This window comes from Anas acuta, chromosome 2 (genome assembly GCF_963932015.1).
Source record: "Anas acuta chromosome 2, bAnaAcu1.1, whole genome shotgun sequence".
Lineage (NCBI taxonomy): Eukaryota > Metazoa > Chordata > Aves > Anseriformes > Anatidae > Anas > Anas acuta.
Genome location: NC_088980.1, coordinates 147961678 through 147978986, shown reverse-complemented (window position 1 = coordinate 147978986; position 17309 = coordinate 147961678).

Sequence of the window (17309 nt, the reverse complement as noted above, 5' to 3'; positions counted from 1 at the left end):
GTGAGTGCAGCAGGAGGGCAGGAGGTGCTCCAGGCAGGCAGCAGCAGTTCCCCTGCAGCCTGTGAAGAGGCCCCTGGTGGAGCAGGCTGTCCCCCTGCAGCCCATGGGTCCCACATGGAGCAGATCTCCACGCTGCAGCCCCCCCATGGGTGGAGGAGCCCCCGGTGGAGCAGGTGGATGTGGCCTGGAGGAGGCTGCAGCCCATGGAGAGCCCCCGCAGGAGCAGGCCCTGGGCCGGAGCTGCAGCCCGTGGAGAGGAGCCCACGCAGGAGCAGGGGGGCTGGGGGGAGCTGCCACCCATCCATGGGGGACCCGTGCTGGAGCAGTTTGCTCCTGGGGGATGGACCCCATGGGACGGAGCTGTGTGGGAGCAGTTCCTGAAGAGCTGCTGCCTGTGGGCAGCCCCCGCAGGCTCAGTTCGGGAGGGGACCCCACGGGGAGCAGGGGCAGAGAGGGACCGTGAGGGAGCAGCAGAGACTGACACATGAAGTGTCAGGGACTGACCACAGCCCCCATTGCCCATTCCCCTTTGCTGCCTGGGGGGAGGAGGTGGAAGAGGGTGGTTGGGGGGAAAGGTGGGTTTAGTTTGGTTTTAGTTTCTTACTGTTCTAGTCTTAGTAATAAGCAATAAATTTTATTAATCTTCCTGTGCTGAGTCTGTTTTGCCCATGACGATAATTGGTGAGAAATCTCCTTGCCCTTATCTCAACCCTAGAGCCCTTCTTCATTGTATTTTCTCCCTCTTCTTCTCTGAGGAGGAGGAGTGAGAGAGCGGTTGTGGTGAAGTTTAGCAGCTCAGCAGAGTAAAACCACCACATCCACCTATCCAAGTCCCTGTATTAGTGACTTTTGAAGAGAAGTAGGAAAGAGACAGGAAGAACATGTCCCTAGAGTCTGTTTATTTCTAATGTCCACCAACATATGGTTGGCTCCTGCCTTCCCATTCTCCTTCCCTGGTGAGCACAATGCTGGATCTCGATAAGGATCTCACACATTTGGATTCTGGCTCATTTCTCTGTCTGACCGTCCGTGTCTGTGCCAGTGTCCAAAGCAGGCCAGGACCTGCTGCTGCCCAGAGCATGAGAGGCATGGTATGGCTTGTGCTCAGGGAATTGCACCTTCCTTCTCCCCAGAGCATGGTCACCTCTTCCATAAGACTGACCAGGAAAGAGCTTGTGGCTGCACTTCATTTTCTGGTGTCACAAGGGATCTGTGTTGAGAATGGGTTGTGTAGGTGTTTTTAATTTTAAAATATCCATCTGCTTAAATGCAATTGCCTCTGGTTTGCTAGGAGCTATTGAGCTTCAGTGTTGGGAGACACAGTAGGCAGCCATAACTTCTCTGGATTATCATTTCTTTTATAGGTTTCCACTATATCAATCCTTGTTGGCATAGTCTCTGAAGGAAACAGATGCAATCTCTTCTATCGCTCCCCATGCTGACGTCTTTCTGCATCACTCATCATCCTCATCAGCTGTTCCTTAACCACCTCTTACCCACAGTTGGAAATTCAAAGCTGGGCCCCTCCCCAGCTACCTCTTTCACATCCCTTTCTCTCCTCCTCTCAACATCATTGGCATCACTCCCTTTGAAGGTGGACATTGTGATAAGGTTTAGGAGATTGCATTCCATTAGGAGGAGGGCACACGGACCCTTGCATGTCTGAGGCCTATCTGCTGCCTCTGAAATGGACATGGGGCAGTAACTTCTAGCAGAAAGACAAGGTTAGGTTACTTCAGCATGGAGTTGCCACAGCTTGTGAATCAGAGCCCACAGATACATGCATAAACACTAATTAAACACAATTTAAAAGTGTCTGATATTTATCAAGCTTCATTTAGTTAGGGATCAAAATTATGTTATTGATTAGCTACTGAGTTAAGCTACACTTGTGTCATCCTCTAAACCAAACCAAAGAATATTTACCTAAAGGAAGTAAATCAATTCTCAGTCAGCTTAAGAAAATATTTGATTTGGTGCCATTATGTGTATCCCAGAAAACACAAGTTTGCACTTAAATTATATCTGAACTGAGCTTTCAGAGTTTGAATTCACTGCATAACTCAGTTCTTCTGAAAGTCAGAGTTTAGATACTTGGATCTGGCACTTTTCTTCCTTCCCGTTAAGAAACAGGAGCCAGCAAAGTCTGCTTGCTCAGCAGTTTGCAGGGAGTTTTCCAAATCTAGCTGGATGAGGGGGGAGCATCAGTGATATCATTGTCAGATTATGTTTCAGTAGTCGTTTGAAAATGCCTTCAGAGGAGCAGAATACAATAGAAATGCTGGATGAGAGTGGGAATTACAGACCTGGGACTGGGATCTATTGGAAGATACCCAGTATTAGCAGCTTCACAGGAAGGTTACAGCAGACCGTTAGGAGACAATCAATCTCTGTGCAAATGCTGCCTAAATCCCCATAAATTCAGGGATAATTTATACCAGCAAGCATAAGAGGGTTATCTGGGAATATAAAGTATTTTCTAGAGAGGAAGAAAAAATAATAACGACATTTTTTTTCCCTCAATGACTCCATCTTGCTCTTTGGCACTGTTTCTGTTTTAAATAGGAAAATATTAGCTGTGGATCTGCTGCTACTGCTAATTTTAAAATTAATAGCTTTTTTTTTTTTTTTTTTTCCTTTTTTTTTTTTTTTTCCAAGTAGGAACTTTTAACTTCTAAGTAGTTGGAGAGTTATGCGGACCTTGGAGCCAACTGGAGTCTCACTATTTATGCTACAGTAGAGGCTAGAGATCATAATCAGTCTTCCAGGTGCTGTATAGAGAGACGGTCTGCTCCAAATAGCCTCAAAATAGGTGAGGGGTGGAGGGGAGACAACAGAAAGATAGGGGAAAACAGCATGAGTTCAGGCTGCCAAACAGGTCAGAGCTGGGAGCAGAAGAACTGACTTATCTCCTGCATCCTCCATTGCCCTATGCTTCAGGAGGGGTTTTCCACTGTTTTCCTGGGTGTTGTCTTTGCCTAGTTCAAGCTGATTTCTAACTCATGGCTCTGACATGCCCAAAACTCAGCCAACAGCCTCTTTTCTATGTGTGTGTATCCATGTATGTGTGTGCATGTGTGCGTAGCTCCCCTTGGAGATGCCGACCCCATGAAAGAGAAATGTTGCCAGGATTTTCTCTAATGGTACAAAGGACACCACTACAAAAAGCCCCGCTGCTATTTTTATCCTTCATCCAGCTGCCCTCTGTAGCTTTCTGTTTGTATTTTCCTCTTTTAGTAGGCAAACCTTATCAGCAGGCGGAGGGTGGGGGCTGGAGCTGGGAAGAAACACCTCAATAAAGCTGACTGCAGAGCTTTAGGTTGGCTGTGGGGGTGGCAGTGGGGAATTCTTCCTCCAGAGCCTAACTTTGACCATAAACTCTAGTTCCACTTAGTAACCTAAATTGCCTCAATTTTGTCCAGCTTCCCCACTTCACTCGTATAAAGAGCGATAAAGGAAGACAAGGGTGAAATAACCTCTAAATAAAAGATGAGGTAATTTTGAAGGCACATTAGACTTTTATGTGTATTATGGCTTTTTATATAAGCCCACTGAGGGCTGCAGCATCTCCAGTATGGAGCTGTCACCTGGTATTTTCCACTTTATGGCAGTTTGCATAAAATGGAAGCGCCTCTGATGCAAATTACTCAGAATTCCTTGCTAACTTTCTGGGGTGGGGAGGGAGGTGCACCGAGGGAGATGGTTTTGTTGTTGTCTTGCCTTTTCCTCCATCCTTCTCAAAGGAAACAGAAAGGGTCCGTCTGCATACATACCTGAGCTGAAAGAAGGTGTTGCACAAGCAATCTGCTGAACTGAATATACTGGGATTGATGTGGGTGAAATTCTGGCTGAAATTCAGCAGTTGGTGTTATACTGCCTGGATGATTCAAAACATCTGAACCATTCATAGTGAGATTAGTGCCGGTATGGATGCTATAACAATTCCACAAGTGTAAAAGTCTATTGGTCTGATATCTTACAAGTTTTAGAGTTTCATTTTACATTGGCTGAAAGAGAATATTTTTTGCAAGGATTGCTGACTAGGGAATGTCTAATTTGCCTCTTTTCTCCTTCTTTTTCTCTCTTGGTTGGAGAAGGGGCTGATGTGCTTGTGGTAAAGAAGAGTGTGAAGCCCTCGCATAGGGCAAAGAGGCCAAATGCAGTGAAAGCATGCTATTAGCCATGGTATGAACTACTCTGCAGGCCAGGCTATGCTTCTGCTCCACTCTCCTTCCCTGAAGGGCACAGGGTAGAAGAGATTAGCTGTGTCACCTTTGATGGAAATCAACTTGCTTAAGGGAATCCCTGGAAGGTCTAAAACCTACTTGGCTACATTCAGACTTGTCAAGTCTCATGTATTATGTGGGAGAGTCTCTCACTTGCTCACCTCATGCCTCATCCCAGACACTGGCAGCAAGGTGACCTGACCTCATTCTTGCTGTGGGACCTCAGGGGCCTGTGTAGTTTACTGAGAAAAGCTACCACTCATATCAGGATTAGGAGAGAGGATGCAATGCTTGAAAAACAGAGTATGTGCACACAGGGGTGACCTCATGTCTGTCGGAGGTGAAAGAGACACTCTTCCAATGCTGCTTGTCAAATTATCTGACTGGTGAAATTTCACATGTATGTAGAGTCAGAAAAAAGAGAAATCCATAGGTCCTCCAACACTCTCCTCTCCTTATTTTTGAGGCAGTGTGTGCTGCAGAAAGGAATAACCAGTTCTGATCTTGTTGCACCAGAGCTGTCATTAGTGATGGTACGTACCTAGACAGATGTGCTCCCGTTCAAGAAAAAGTAATTGATGAGAAAACTTCACAACTGTCTCATCTCTAGCTTACTTAGAACATAGAATTTCTCCCCAGAAATGGGATTAAGGCATAGGTTTGATAAACAGATCTAATCTTGTTGTAAAGGATCTAAGCAAAGTGAATCCTCCTCTCATTTGGCAAACTCTTCCAGTGTTTAATCATCCTTACCCCCAGGAAAATGCATCTTGCTTAAAGGCTGAATTTATCACATTTCCACTCCAGCTACTGGAATCCTTCATGACTTTCTAGGAGGCAGGGTGAAAATCCTGCTTGCTTCTCCATGTTCTTTGTCACTCAGGCTAGATCTTTTCAACGTACCTGCATGCAGTAGTCAACTCACCTTACAGCCTTTTCTTCAACTGTGTAAGTCAAGCTTTTAAATCCTTAAATTTTTAAGCTTCAGCCCAAACAATCTTCCTTACTCTGCTGTAAACATGAAATCCTGAAAGGGATGTGGTCTTACCAAGGCGGATCCCCTCTGACATTCATTCTTCCATTCAGCTGAAGAGCACTTCAACGCACTTTTTCAGCACTGCTTGACAATGAGGGGTTATGTGGAGGTGATTATCTGCTCTTGATGACCTTCTTCCTTGATTTCACTGCTTTTATTTTGCTGCACAGGATACAGTCCCCAGAGATGCAATGACTGCCTGACAGCTCATTTCTGCTAAAAGAACGACTTCCCTCTCCTCACCCATCCTTTCAGTGACCATACCACTGTTTGACTTGCCCTGGCACCAGCACCCCACAAACTCCCCTGAGAGCTGATATAACTCTGCCTTGAGCTATCCTCCAAAAAGTGATGGGTCGTGTTCTGCCACTCTGGTGAGCTGAAGGGATCTCTGTATTGATCTAAGGAGATCCTGAACTGGAAGGAGGGGGACAGCTGGAAGGAAAGGGAGACCAGACAAGGTGGGGGGGATCCCCCACCTCTGGGAGTTAGGAAGTCCTTCATAAGGTGTGTGGAGAGGTGTCCTCTATCCTGGTCTGTCAGCCAGGGCCTTGTTCATTGGTCTCCAAAGGGTAAAATGAATTGAGTGCAGGGGCTGAATTTACACTGAAGAGTGACCTAAGGGAGCCAGGACATCACCTGGTGATGCTGTGTGATACTGACACCACAGCTGCACAGCCCCTCCATCACTCCTTTTGGGTCTACTGTTGGCTGCCCCCAGCTAGGTCCCCACGAGGAGTTTCTGCTGGTGCACCAAATGCCAAGTAGTGCTCTAGGGTCTTAGGCCATGCTTCTAAGCTGACCAAAGCTGTCATGGACATGCCCATATCCCCTCACAGAAGTGCTTTGTTTATCTGCTGTGGACCTGGCATAAACTCTCCTGGCAGAAACTCCTTTTATATGGGCTTGTTTTGGCCCATAAAAAGTGCATCCACACGAGGAGGTTTTGAACTGCCAGCAGTACCCCTAGAGTCAAACCCTCAGACCTTTTCTAGCATGGCTTTAATCCTGGAAAAGAGTCAAACCTGCTGCCTGCTGTCGGCTGAACAAATCTCTTATTATTCTACTCAGAGCCCTCCAGGTCCCCTGGCCTGCTTTGACCCTGCACTCCTCAAACCATTATTGCAGCAGCGACAAGGAAAGATTCAGGCCAGCCACCCGAGAGCAGCCAAAGCAAACGAGGAGGAGGCAATGTATTTGGAGGCCCTCGAGCCAAAAACCTCCACACACAGCCTGCAGGGAGCCAGCAAGCAGGGTCCTGGGCTCTGGCCACCTCCTAGCGGACCTGGAGCCAGAAACCAGCTTCACGTCGCTGGAATCCAGCCGCAAGAGAGAATTCAGCTGAGGTAAATCTCCGGAGTCCTCTGCTGAGTAGTTTATTGATGTCTTGGTTAACCACTTGTGGGATGAGCCAAGTATGTCTGAGAAACTGCCTGCTCCAAAGCTGCCAGACAAAGTACCTGCCTTCTTGAGAGGAGAGAAAGATGGATGGGGGAAAAGGAAGGGCATATATTCCCATCGGTAGCCCTGCTGTTAGTAAGAGGGAGTAAAAGACGTGTATGTGGTGGAATGGAGGCGTTTTTGACTGTGTATTCATTATTGCCACGAAATGAACGTTTTTTTCCAAGTAAAGGATATAGTGCCACTAATGTCTTGCACAGTGTCAGAGGCCTAGAAAAAGGCAATGTCCTCAAATGCCTCAAGAAACTTCTTCTTAAGTGTGTAGAGTCTTGACTCAGCTCCAGCTGAAGTTACTTGGGCCAACCCCATCAACATCTCTAGTGAAGCGCCAGCCTGTTGGTGGCAGCTCTTCACAGGAACTTCTAAAAATTCTCCTCTGCAGTCTTTACAGCACTGTCCTTCAAGCGTCTAAAAGAAATACTTTTACAGAGGTAGCTGGCACATATTTGCTTGTGACTCAGTCCTCTGTTTAAAAAATTGCTAATGGGTGTGGACAGCCTTGTCATCCTAGATGTTCCTGTCTTGCCCTGGCTCACCTTCACTACTGAATAATCTACAGCCTTTCATCTGTGCAGAAAGGAAGTGTTGTGAAATTCCCTGTGCCATCTCCAAGCTGGCTCCTAGGCTAATGAAAAGGGAAGTGTCTCCATGCTTCTGTGTGTTGACTAAGTAAATCTGGAAATGGTACTTCAGCTATCACAGCTATCACCGCATTCATTATTATTTTTTTTTTATTTTTTATTTTTGGTGTGTATAGTCCATTGAACCATAGGAAAAGGTGATAATTAGTAGGGCTAAAAAGACACATCTATTAGTGCTTGTTTTAATAAATAAAATGATTTTTGAACAGAAGAATAAATACTCATTAGAGCACTACGATGTTTTGCTTCTAATAGGCAAAAAAGGTGCATCATTCAGATGATCTAGTATTGGAAGTTCAGCATTTAGCTAACTAAAATAATAGATAAATACAGATAAAGCAATTGTTCTCAAGTACCTGCTGTTCAACTAAATAAAATATCAATGAAGTTATTTGTGTTTGTCACTGTAGGGCGAAGGTCACTAATGAATACAAGAAGATGACTGATGATCAAGGTAGTTACTGCTTCTAGCTGACATCCCTGTTTCTTTTCTGGTGGTCATCATCCTATTGAAATGCTCATGAAGCTGATCTTGAACTACCATGGCTGAAACCCCAAACCAAGGTTTACTTTCCTATACCTTGCTGAAAACTTCAGTGGTTTTGGGTCATTTTGTTGGGCTGTCCTAGTGGTAGGTCTGTCAACCTCTTCAAGCAGTAACTGTTCCAGCCATCTCACAAGTGTTTGAGACTAATATGGTAATTGACTGATTTTAATTTACAGCAGCTGAAGATGTGGTCTTGTCTTGTTTGCGTTCTAAAGTCATGTGTGGCTCTGGTGGGTAAATACAATTTGGCCTTCAGTGCAAGAGAACCAGATCATTAGATCAGATCTGTATGTAAATAGATATCCATCAATAACTTGGCCTCTGTTGTCTACTCCAACTCTGCTTCTTTGTATGGGGACCACTGGCATTAATAACTACGGTTCAGCATTTAACTGTTTAATATAGAATGGCTTGGGTTGGAAGGGACCTTACAGATCACCTAGTTCCAAACCCGCTGCCATGGGCAGGGATGCCACCCACTAGATCAGGTTGCCCAGGGCCACGTGGACACCTGGCCTTGAATACCTCCAGGGATGGGGCATCCACAGCTTGTCTGAGCAACCTGTTCCAGTGCCTCACCACCCTCTGAGTGAAGAATTTTTCCTAACCTCTAATTTAAATCTCCCCTCTTTTAGTTTAAAAACATTCTCCCTTGTCCTACTGTTATCTACCAGAACAAAAAGTTGCTCTCCATCTTTTTTATAAGCCCACTTTAAGTACTGAAAAGTTGCAATAAAGTTAACACGGAGCCTTCTCTTCTTTAGGCTGAACAAGCCCAGCTCTCTCAGCCTGTCTCCACAGGAGAGGTGCTCCAGTCCTCTGATCACCTTTGTGACCCTCCATTCTAACAGATCCACATCCTTCTTGTGCTGGGGGTCACAGATCTGGATGCAGTTCTCCAAGTGGGGCCTCACAAGCAAAGAGTAGAGGTAGACAATCACCTCCCTCAACCTGCTTGCCAAATTTTTTTTTTTTTAAATAGCTTCAGCTTTGGAGTCTTCCCTCTGGAATGGGGAATAATAATAACTTCCCTCCCTCAGTTGCTCTTATCATTCAGAAAATCATCACTGCTCTCAAGCAGTAAGTGTGTAAAACAGAAACACACCCACAGTGATGACAACAGACCCATAGGCTTCCACTCAGTTTGTGTTGTTGCTTCATCCCCTTTGTTTGCTGCTGGCAGTGCCATGTCCCAATGGCACATGGGGACATCTAATGGCTGAATAACAGACCACAAGGAAACTTCCCACTGTATGTCTAGGTTGATATTTTTATCAGATTTTGTTTTCTCTTTCTGCTGTCACTTTTCACTTTAAAAGAAATAAATAATAATAATAATAATAACAACAACAACAACAACAACAACAACAACAACAACAACAACAACAACAACAACAACAATAATAATAATAATAATAATAATAATAATAATAATAATAATAATAATAATAATAAATTACTGGTTAACTTGATTAATTTGCTCCTTTTAAGGGGTGAATTGTAATTGGTAGTTTCAGTCTTGTTAGCAAACACCTTTTTTCTAAGCAGAAGCAACAGAGAGAAACCTAAGGACAATAATCTGCCTAATTTATCAGGACAGATAAAGAGATGACTTGACTTTGAAATAGAAATACTTCCATGAAAGAAAATAAAGGTTTTTGAAAGTTTATTAGTCTATCAGAGAAAGGCATAATCAGAAACAAGGGCTGAAAGCTGAGTTCAAGTTTTGTCACTAAGACAGTATTTATTTATGTATTTATTTATTAATCTGGGATAAGCTTCTCAAGAAAAGGACTGAATCTTGGTGTTTTCAAATCACACTATGCATTTCTACAAGATGAGCATCAGTCAAACACAAACTCCTAAACTCAGCCCAGGAGTTTAGTATGGTTTAGTGGAGTATGTCGTACAAGACTTAGGCTAAATCTTTTAATGGTCCTTTCTGACCTTTAAGTTCATGAAGAAATATTTGGTGTTCTTGTTGTGCTCTCTTGCCTGCACCCTTAGTTGACAAAAATTTTGTAGTTCCTTTGACTGCCTTCGTTGTCTCTTTGCTTCAGTGGAACTCTTTATTTTAACTGTGAATCTGGCTCCTTGTGCATCCTTTAAATGCTTGTTCTGCCTTACTCTGACACTTCAGCCTTGACTGTTTTGTTGTCCAGAAGAGATGAAGACTACTGATATTAAAATCTACTCAAAGCATAGAGTTCTTCTGCTCTTGCTTTGGTTCTTGGATGACCTATTTTTCAAACTGGTGGTAGTGTCCAGATATTGATATACAGTTGACTTTATCCATTGGAGAAATTCCTACGTAGTTCATCAAGTTTTCCATCAGGACCTTTATTAGGTGAGGAATCTTTCAGGTTAGCACAGTTGCAGGTTACACAATATGTGGGGATGTTCTGCTATGGCTTGGGTAGGCAATCACATGGCTGAATTACTCATTGGAAAGCAGAATAATTAATAATGTTAAATCAAATCTAACCTAATCTAAAGGCGTAGCTGATTATGTGCTTATCAACATACTTGGCTGATTTTTATCTGGTGGAAAGTTGTATCTTCGGAGATTAAAGGAAAGAAAAAGAAATGTTAATACCTAGTGTTGAAATTATTGGTGGCATCAGTGCAATCCACAGATCTGGCACAATATTATCATGGAAAATGAATTTGCTGATAGGTCCTTGCTGTTTCAGAGTATTAGTGAACTTGCTTGGCTCTGTGCGCACATGAGGTTTTGCTGTCACACAGAATACCTTGTGGAGTTCATCCACATGAGCCCTAATCTGTCTTTAGCATGACAGTAAACAAATCTTCACACCAGCAAGGAGCCAAACTGAGGTTCCAGGCTCCAGAGAGGCGCAGAAATCTATCTGAGCAGATGAGATTGTGTGGTCAGGCCTTGCATTTAGCTGTGATATGGCCACGGGGAGCAAACACAAGGAACGAGGCAGGATCATGGGATACTGATAGCAAGAAATCAGAACATGAGCTCAAATTTAGGAATCTGCCTCTCTGTCTTCCTGAAGCACTCATTACCATTGCATGAGCTGGGATTGGAAATGAATGTGTGAACGCAATGTATCACGTCATATCAGAGGGTGGTGTCTTGTGTAAAGGCCAAAGCAGAAGCTGTTGATGGAAAAATGATTTGCTGAACGTGTATTATAGGAGGATGAAGCTTTTTTTTTTCTTTCTTTCTTTCTGAGATATTTAAGTTTGATATTAAAAATATATCTATCTTGTGGTTTCCCGATTTGCCAATGCAAAGAGAAGTAAACCGTAAATTACTAAAATAAAATAAGAAAAAGTGAATGAAACAAAAAATAGTATATTAAAAAAAATCCTATTCTTACATCATTTGGGAAGGAGGACATTTTTTCAATTGCTTGGTGAAGGTGGTAACAATGGCCAAGCTGAGCTGGGGTTGTTGATGACGTTTGTTTGTCTGATTTTCAGCTGTGTGATTAACAAAGCTTGAGGTGGGAGCAAAGCTTTCATTTTTACAATTACACCCAGAAATTAAAAGCTTGAAATGATTGAAAGTTAAGGGTAATTTGGCAGGCACTTTGTGCAGTGTCAGATAATGACACTTTTTCAGGAGGGATAGTTCTTTTATGACTAACATTTCAAACATCTAATTCATGCTGGAACATATGACAAAAAGCACAAAGGAATTTAAGTGTGTCAGGAAGGGGCTATTGTAGCTTACATCTAGGCAACATCATCCTGAGTATGAAAAAAGGTAGATCAGATGGAGAGAAGACAGATCTCTAACTAGGAAGGTTACAGGCATGTGTATTCAAGCATGACATTCCTTGTGTTAATATACATTTGTGAAAAAAAAAAAAAAAAAAAAGTGTCAAAGAGAATTCAGTAGGATTTAATGGCATAGAGTTACATAGATCTTTGGATACTCACTGAATGCTTGGTTAGAGACTTCACTTTGAAATTTGGTAGATTTGAAAATAGTCTGATAATGCACCTCATCTTCCCCTCCTCCCCCAACCCATTGCATTCATTTTCTCCAAGAAGCTGTCCTTGTGAAAAAGGTCCTCTTCCAGCTTTTCCCATTAGATAATGGCTAGCCCCAAAAATGTTTTTAATGGTGCTAATTCAGAGACAGGAGCAAAATATTTATAACAGGATCTGAAGCTCATAAGAATCTACTTAATTTTCTTTATTCATCCTCAACAAAACAGCTGAGTTTGTTTTTCATCTAATCCATCTCTTTCCATTTCCCACCTTCAATGTAGTATAACAACACCTCAAAATGTACGTGGAAAGAAAAAGTAAGGCAATGAAAGGCAATGTAATTTAAATTCTTAAAGGAGACTTGTGTTCAGCTCCTGGTTCTGCAACAGGTTTTGTAAATTCTGTGCTAATACTCTAACTACTGGATTAACTTTCCTCTTTGAGCCAACCCTTGATTTCTTTGACTGAGTTCTACTCAAAAGTGCTGCCTTTATTTGAAATATCTGAGAGTGGGCACCTATTTGAATTGAAATGGGAAAAGAAATTCAAACATTCTCTCACAATTCATCTTTAAAGTGATTCTCCATTTCCTGAGGCCAAAGGAAGGGGAGAAAACATTAGGCTTTCCTGACTAAAATTTGTTTCTCAAATTCTGTGCTTTTACAGATAAAAGACTGTTTGGTTCTCTTGTCTCTGCCGCACAATGAAAAATTTCCTTAAGAAATCCTATGCATTTTTTTTCCACCAGCCCCACATTCTTTTTGACTTACACACCCTGGATTTAATGTGCAAAGACAGAGAACACTGATAAAGCCTCGCTTTGGCACAGTAAAAGTGGCAAATCACAGAAAAGTGGGCAATAAATGTTTTCCTTATGCCACAGCTGTGAAGGAGGCAAACTGGTGCCATTAACATAAATGATATAGTTGTCACCCTTGATCAGAGTTCCTGAAATACAAATCTTTTACCATCCTCCACCCCCCCATTTCAGGGAGCATGTGTGCTCTGCAGTGATTGTGAGCCCTGGGTCAAGTTTTTGCTCAGAAGCTTTTGCAGCTATTCCAGAACAGTTTGTGCCAGTGAAAATACTGTGGTGGGGTGAACATAGTGCTCTGGCCAGAGACAGCGCTAGAAGTTAGAGGTACCAAAGTCACTTTGTGCTTTCTCTGCCACCAATACAGAGGAAGGCATCTTGAGGAGGTGATACTATTTTTTTCCATCACTACTGAGTAAAGTTTTCAATCTGCATGAGATGGGATAAATCCAAAACTTGCTGCTTCTGTGAGTGCAGGTATTACCCATGTCTCTGTCAGCTACCTGAGGAGTCCATAAAGTGGCAGTAAGACCAATTGTATCCCAATCCTTGAAAATAAAAATAAACACTCCTGTATATTTTATTTTCCAGATTTTTGGACAGGCTTTTAAATCTTATTTGGGAAGAAAAAGAATCTTATGTTATGAAGCATGGTTTATCTATGTCTATGCCTTGTGCTGGTACATTTTGAACCTGTTTGCTAGCTTTGGTCATATTTGGTGGAAGAGAACATGACTGCAACATTACTGGGTTCTTCTAAGTTTGGTGAGAATTATCAGTAGATTAAATAAGGTGATCCTGTACATGCCCTCAGCTGTGGGAGAGGCAATGGAGAATCCACACAAGAGAGGGCTTCTGTAAACACCTCAGATACAGAAAGAGCTTCAGCCACAGCTCATGTCTTGGGCAGCAGTGAGAGCAAGCTACAAGGTGCAGACCCCTCAGAAACCAGCTCTCAGGAGTGTTGGTGTTCATGCAGATAGAGTCTGAACTGAAGGAAAATAAGTAGCAGCTCTGTCCTTGGATATCCAGATAGACATACGACTCATACATTAGGTTTTCAGAGAGGATCTGGGATTAACAAAACACCAAGTGAATGTGAATTGGAGGTGTCCAGTCCAAATGTGCCTTTCCCTGCTTCCTGTGCATATTCATTCGTGTTAAGTCCACTGGAGCAGTCCCTGGTACCAACATCTCAACAAAAGGCTAAGGCAAGCCCCAAAGGTGGGTGAGCACCTAAGCTGTGAGGATCCTGGCTTTCTCATGAGGATCCAGCAATTTAGTTCTAATTCAGTGATGTACATCAAAGGAAGAGAAAATCTGACCTGATTCTTGCATAAGACCTATTTCTTTCTTGCCTACTTTCTTAACTTTTCCCCTTCTTTCTACAGAAATGTTTCTCATAACACACTTTTCTAAATGATATGCCTTTACATTGCGCAGGAATAATTTACAGAAACATTCAGCCAGTAAGATTTGACATTTTATTTTGGACAGAATATTGTTTTTTTGTAGCTGTTATGTTTTCCCTAAGCTTTTCCGAGTTTGCGTTCCTGAATGTAAAAGTGCTGTCTGGCTCAAGGACCCCAGAAAAACCCTATTCTATGGCTAAGGGAAGAATTACTTGCTGTCAGTGAAGTCTAAGAAGTGTTTGATGCTGACGCTTTTAGTCTGGTGTTTGGAAGATCCCACAAACACAAGAAAAATCTCTCTCTAAGCTATATATAAAATCCTAAGAGTCAAACAGATGTGGTATGTGAGATTTTTGCCATGGGTGAAACTCATGGCAAACATTTTAGAACTACTTAAAACCTCTCTAAATGTTCAAACTGGAAGCTCCGGGTTATTTAAAATTTGAGTTTTGTATTTCATACAAAGGGTGAATTTTGTTTCAGATATTGAATGGGAAGTGATTTCCTGGTTCACTGCATCTGTTCCCATACTATTGGAAAAAAACAAGCTATTAAATTGTCTTTAGTAAATTTACCATACCCCGTCATATATTTATGTTTTGGGGGTTTTCCTATGGAAACTTCTAGTGACTAATTACTCAGATAGAAATTATCTTCCAATTTCCAGGCTGACTTCATATGTATCTGATGTGTATTTGACTCCCTCTTGAGTCAACAAAATCTTTTTTTTTTTTAAGTTAAAAAAAAAAAAAGTTCTATAGCTCATACCCTACAGTTATATGGAAATAAAAGTTGTATTCATGACAGTCTGTTTTGTTGGATTGTCTGTATTTCTCAAGTTTCTTATTTGCTACAGTCTCCAATTGTTTCCCATGGACTTATGAAGGTGTTTGCAAACCTTTAAAAGACACCTGCATATAGTCCTGAGCACCCTGCTCTGGGTGTCCCTGCTTCAGCAGGGTGGGACCAGATGACCTCTGGAGGTCCCTCCCAACCTTAACCATTCTGTGAATCTGTGTAATTAAAACTCTTAAATTGTAATTCTCATTTTGTTCAGTTTAAATATATTTTAAGATAGCAATATCTCAAACTACAGCTATATGCTTAGTGCTGTCTATTGCACTGCAGAGTGTCATGCACAATTGCACCTCTTTGTTGAACACACCTCTTTGAACAAATAGGCAAAGAATATCTGCTTAGCTAAACAAGGAAATAGAAAAGAGAGGACTCTTGTAGCCTTTGTACATGCAGAATGGAGCCTTTTTCTTTTACAGGCACTGTAAAAAGTGAGACAAAACCTACCCAGATCAAGTACAGTGATGTACATCTGTCATCCAGAAGCTAAGCATGAGATTCTTTCAGTAGCAGAAGTTACGACTTGTGAATATGAAGTGGTTATATTGACACCTCTGTTATGCAACCATCCTAAATATAGGTTCAGGGCTTCCCCTGTGAATGACATTTTTTGCCAGTCCCAGCCAGGATCCCCACTTAAACCTCATAATCTGGAACAGCTGGAAAAACAGCAAGGAATGATGAAGATGCCTTTCAGAAGGGTTAAGGAGGAAGAAATGCATTCAACAAAAGAAGAGAAATTTTCTTCCATTCATAAGCCTGTTGCTGTCGGTAGCCATCAACTATTAACTGTGGGAACAACCCACATCTCCAAATTGACTGATGACCAACTTATAAAGCAGTTTCTTAGTGGTTCTTACTCTCTCCAGGCTTTATTTTCTGACGTCATAGTGGGTACCTCTACCAGGAGTTCTGAAAATATTCTTCAGAATCCTCATCTAAAGATTAGGACTGCTTTGGGCTCCCAGTATTCTGGGTGGGCATTGCAAAAACACTTTTGCATTCTTTTTCTTTCCTCACCCTATAAATTCTGTTCTTCTAATGGCACAGCTGCATGGAAACATGACAAGACACAATAGATGATCACTAGCTGTAGCACCTTCCAGCATGTTGCTCGTTTCAATCTACATAAACACAATCTTGTCACTCTATCATGATGTTGTGCCACTGCTAACTTAATGGAGATCCAGTTATTCCTCATCATGTCAGTTCGTCATGTTCCCTTGGCTTTCTTCCTTCTTCCCAGATTTTGCCCATTCCAAACTATATTGCATGTACACACATCGTTTCTGCTTTGCTGAGGCTTGGTGATACCAACCCGATTAGATGGCCTGAGACTGCTATGTATCTGTACAGTGAGTGCCAAGCACTGGTGAAACCCTTGGTACACTGCCAAAACTTCTAGGTGTTACTGAGTTACAAAGGAAAAGAGATAATGATGGTGTGGGAGGGAAGAAAAATGCATTGTGTGAACAAACTTCCCTCTCTTTTTTATTAGCCTGTGCTAAGAGTAGGGAAACGTAGTGGGGGTTTTTGATGTTTACATAGAAAACAGATAGAAAACCAGAGAAATGGATGAGTTTGGGTTAGATGGGAAATTGCTGAATGTCTGCAAATATATCTGGTGCTTAAATGAAGATGCTTCTGATGAACGTTCTGCAGTATCAGCCGTATCGGGTGCATTAACCTCATTACCAGGGGGGATGCTGCAAACATACCGAGCCTCTCCTGAAAGCAGTTTCACTTAATAGATAAACCATGTTACTGAAGGAAAAGATCTCTTTTATCACGGACACAATCCAGCTTCCTACTGCACCTGGCAGCTTCCTTAAGATAAACGACGTGATCTGAAAGGATGGGAAGTGGGCTGCGTGCTGAGGGTTGGAATGAGAGCGCCTTCTGCAGCAACCTGCAAACCCAAACATAAGGAGCAAGCCCAAGGAGCAACAGTGTGAGAGAGCCTCTCCTATAGGCAAGGGCTTGTGATTTACACATACCTCATATCTTGGTTGCCTTGCATATTGCTGTATCTGGAGATAACGTTCTTAGCCTTCTTTCTAATGCAATTCAGTCTTTTATTTTATTTTTGTATTTTTCTCCAATTCTGTATTTATTTACAGTCCTGCAAACCTGGTACCTCTGTGTGGCACAGGTGACTGGCACCTATCTAAAACTGATAGCAGTGAGATCAGAATCTAACCCTTGCAGACCTTTTCTGAGGCTAATATAGGTGTGATCCACAGTTTCTGGGAAGTCCTTGAAACACGGCACACCGTGAGGTTCTTCCCGTTGATTCCCGCCTTTTTTTCAAAGGGTTTTGCGGCTGGCAGCCTCCTGATAATCTG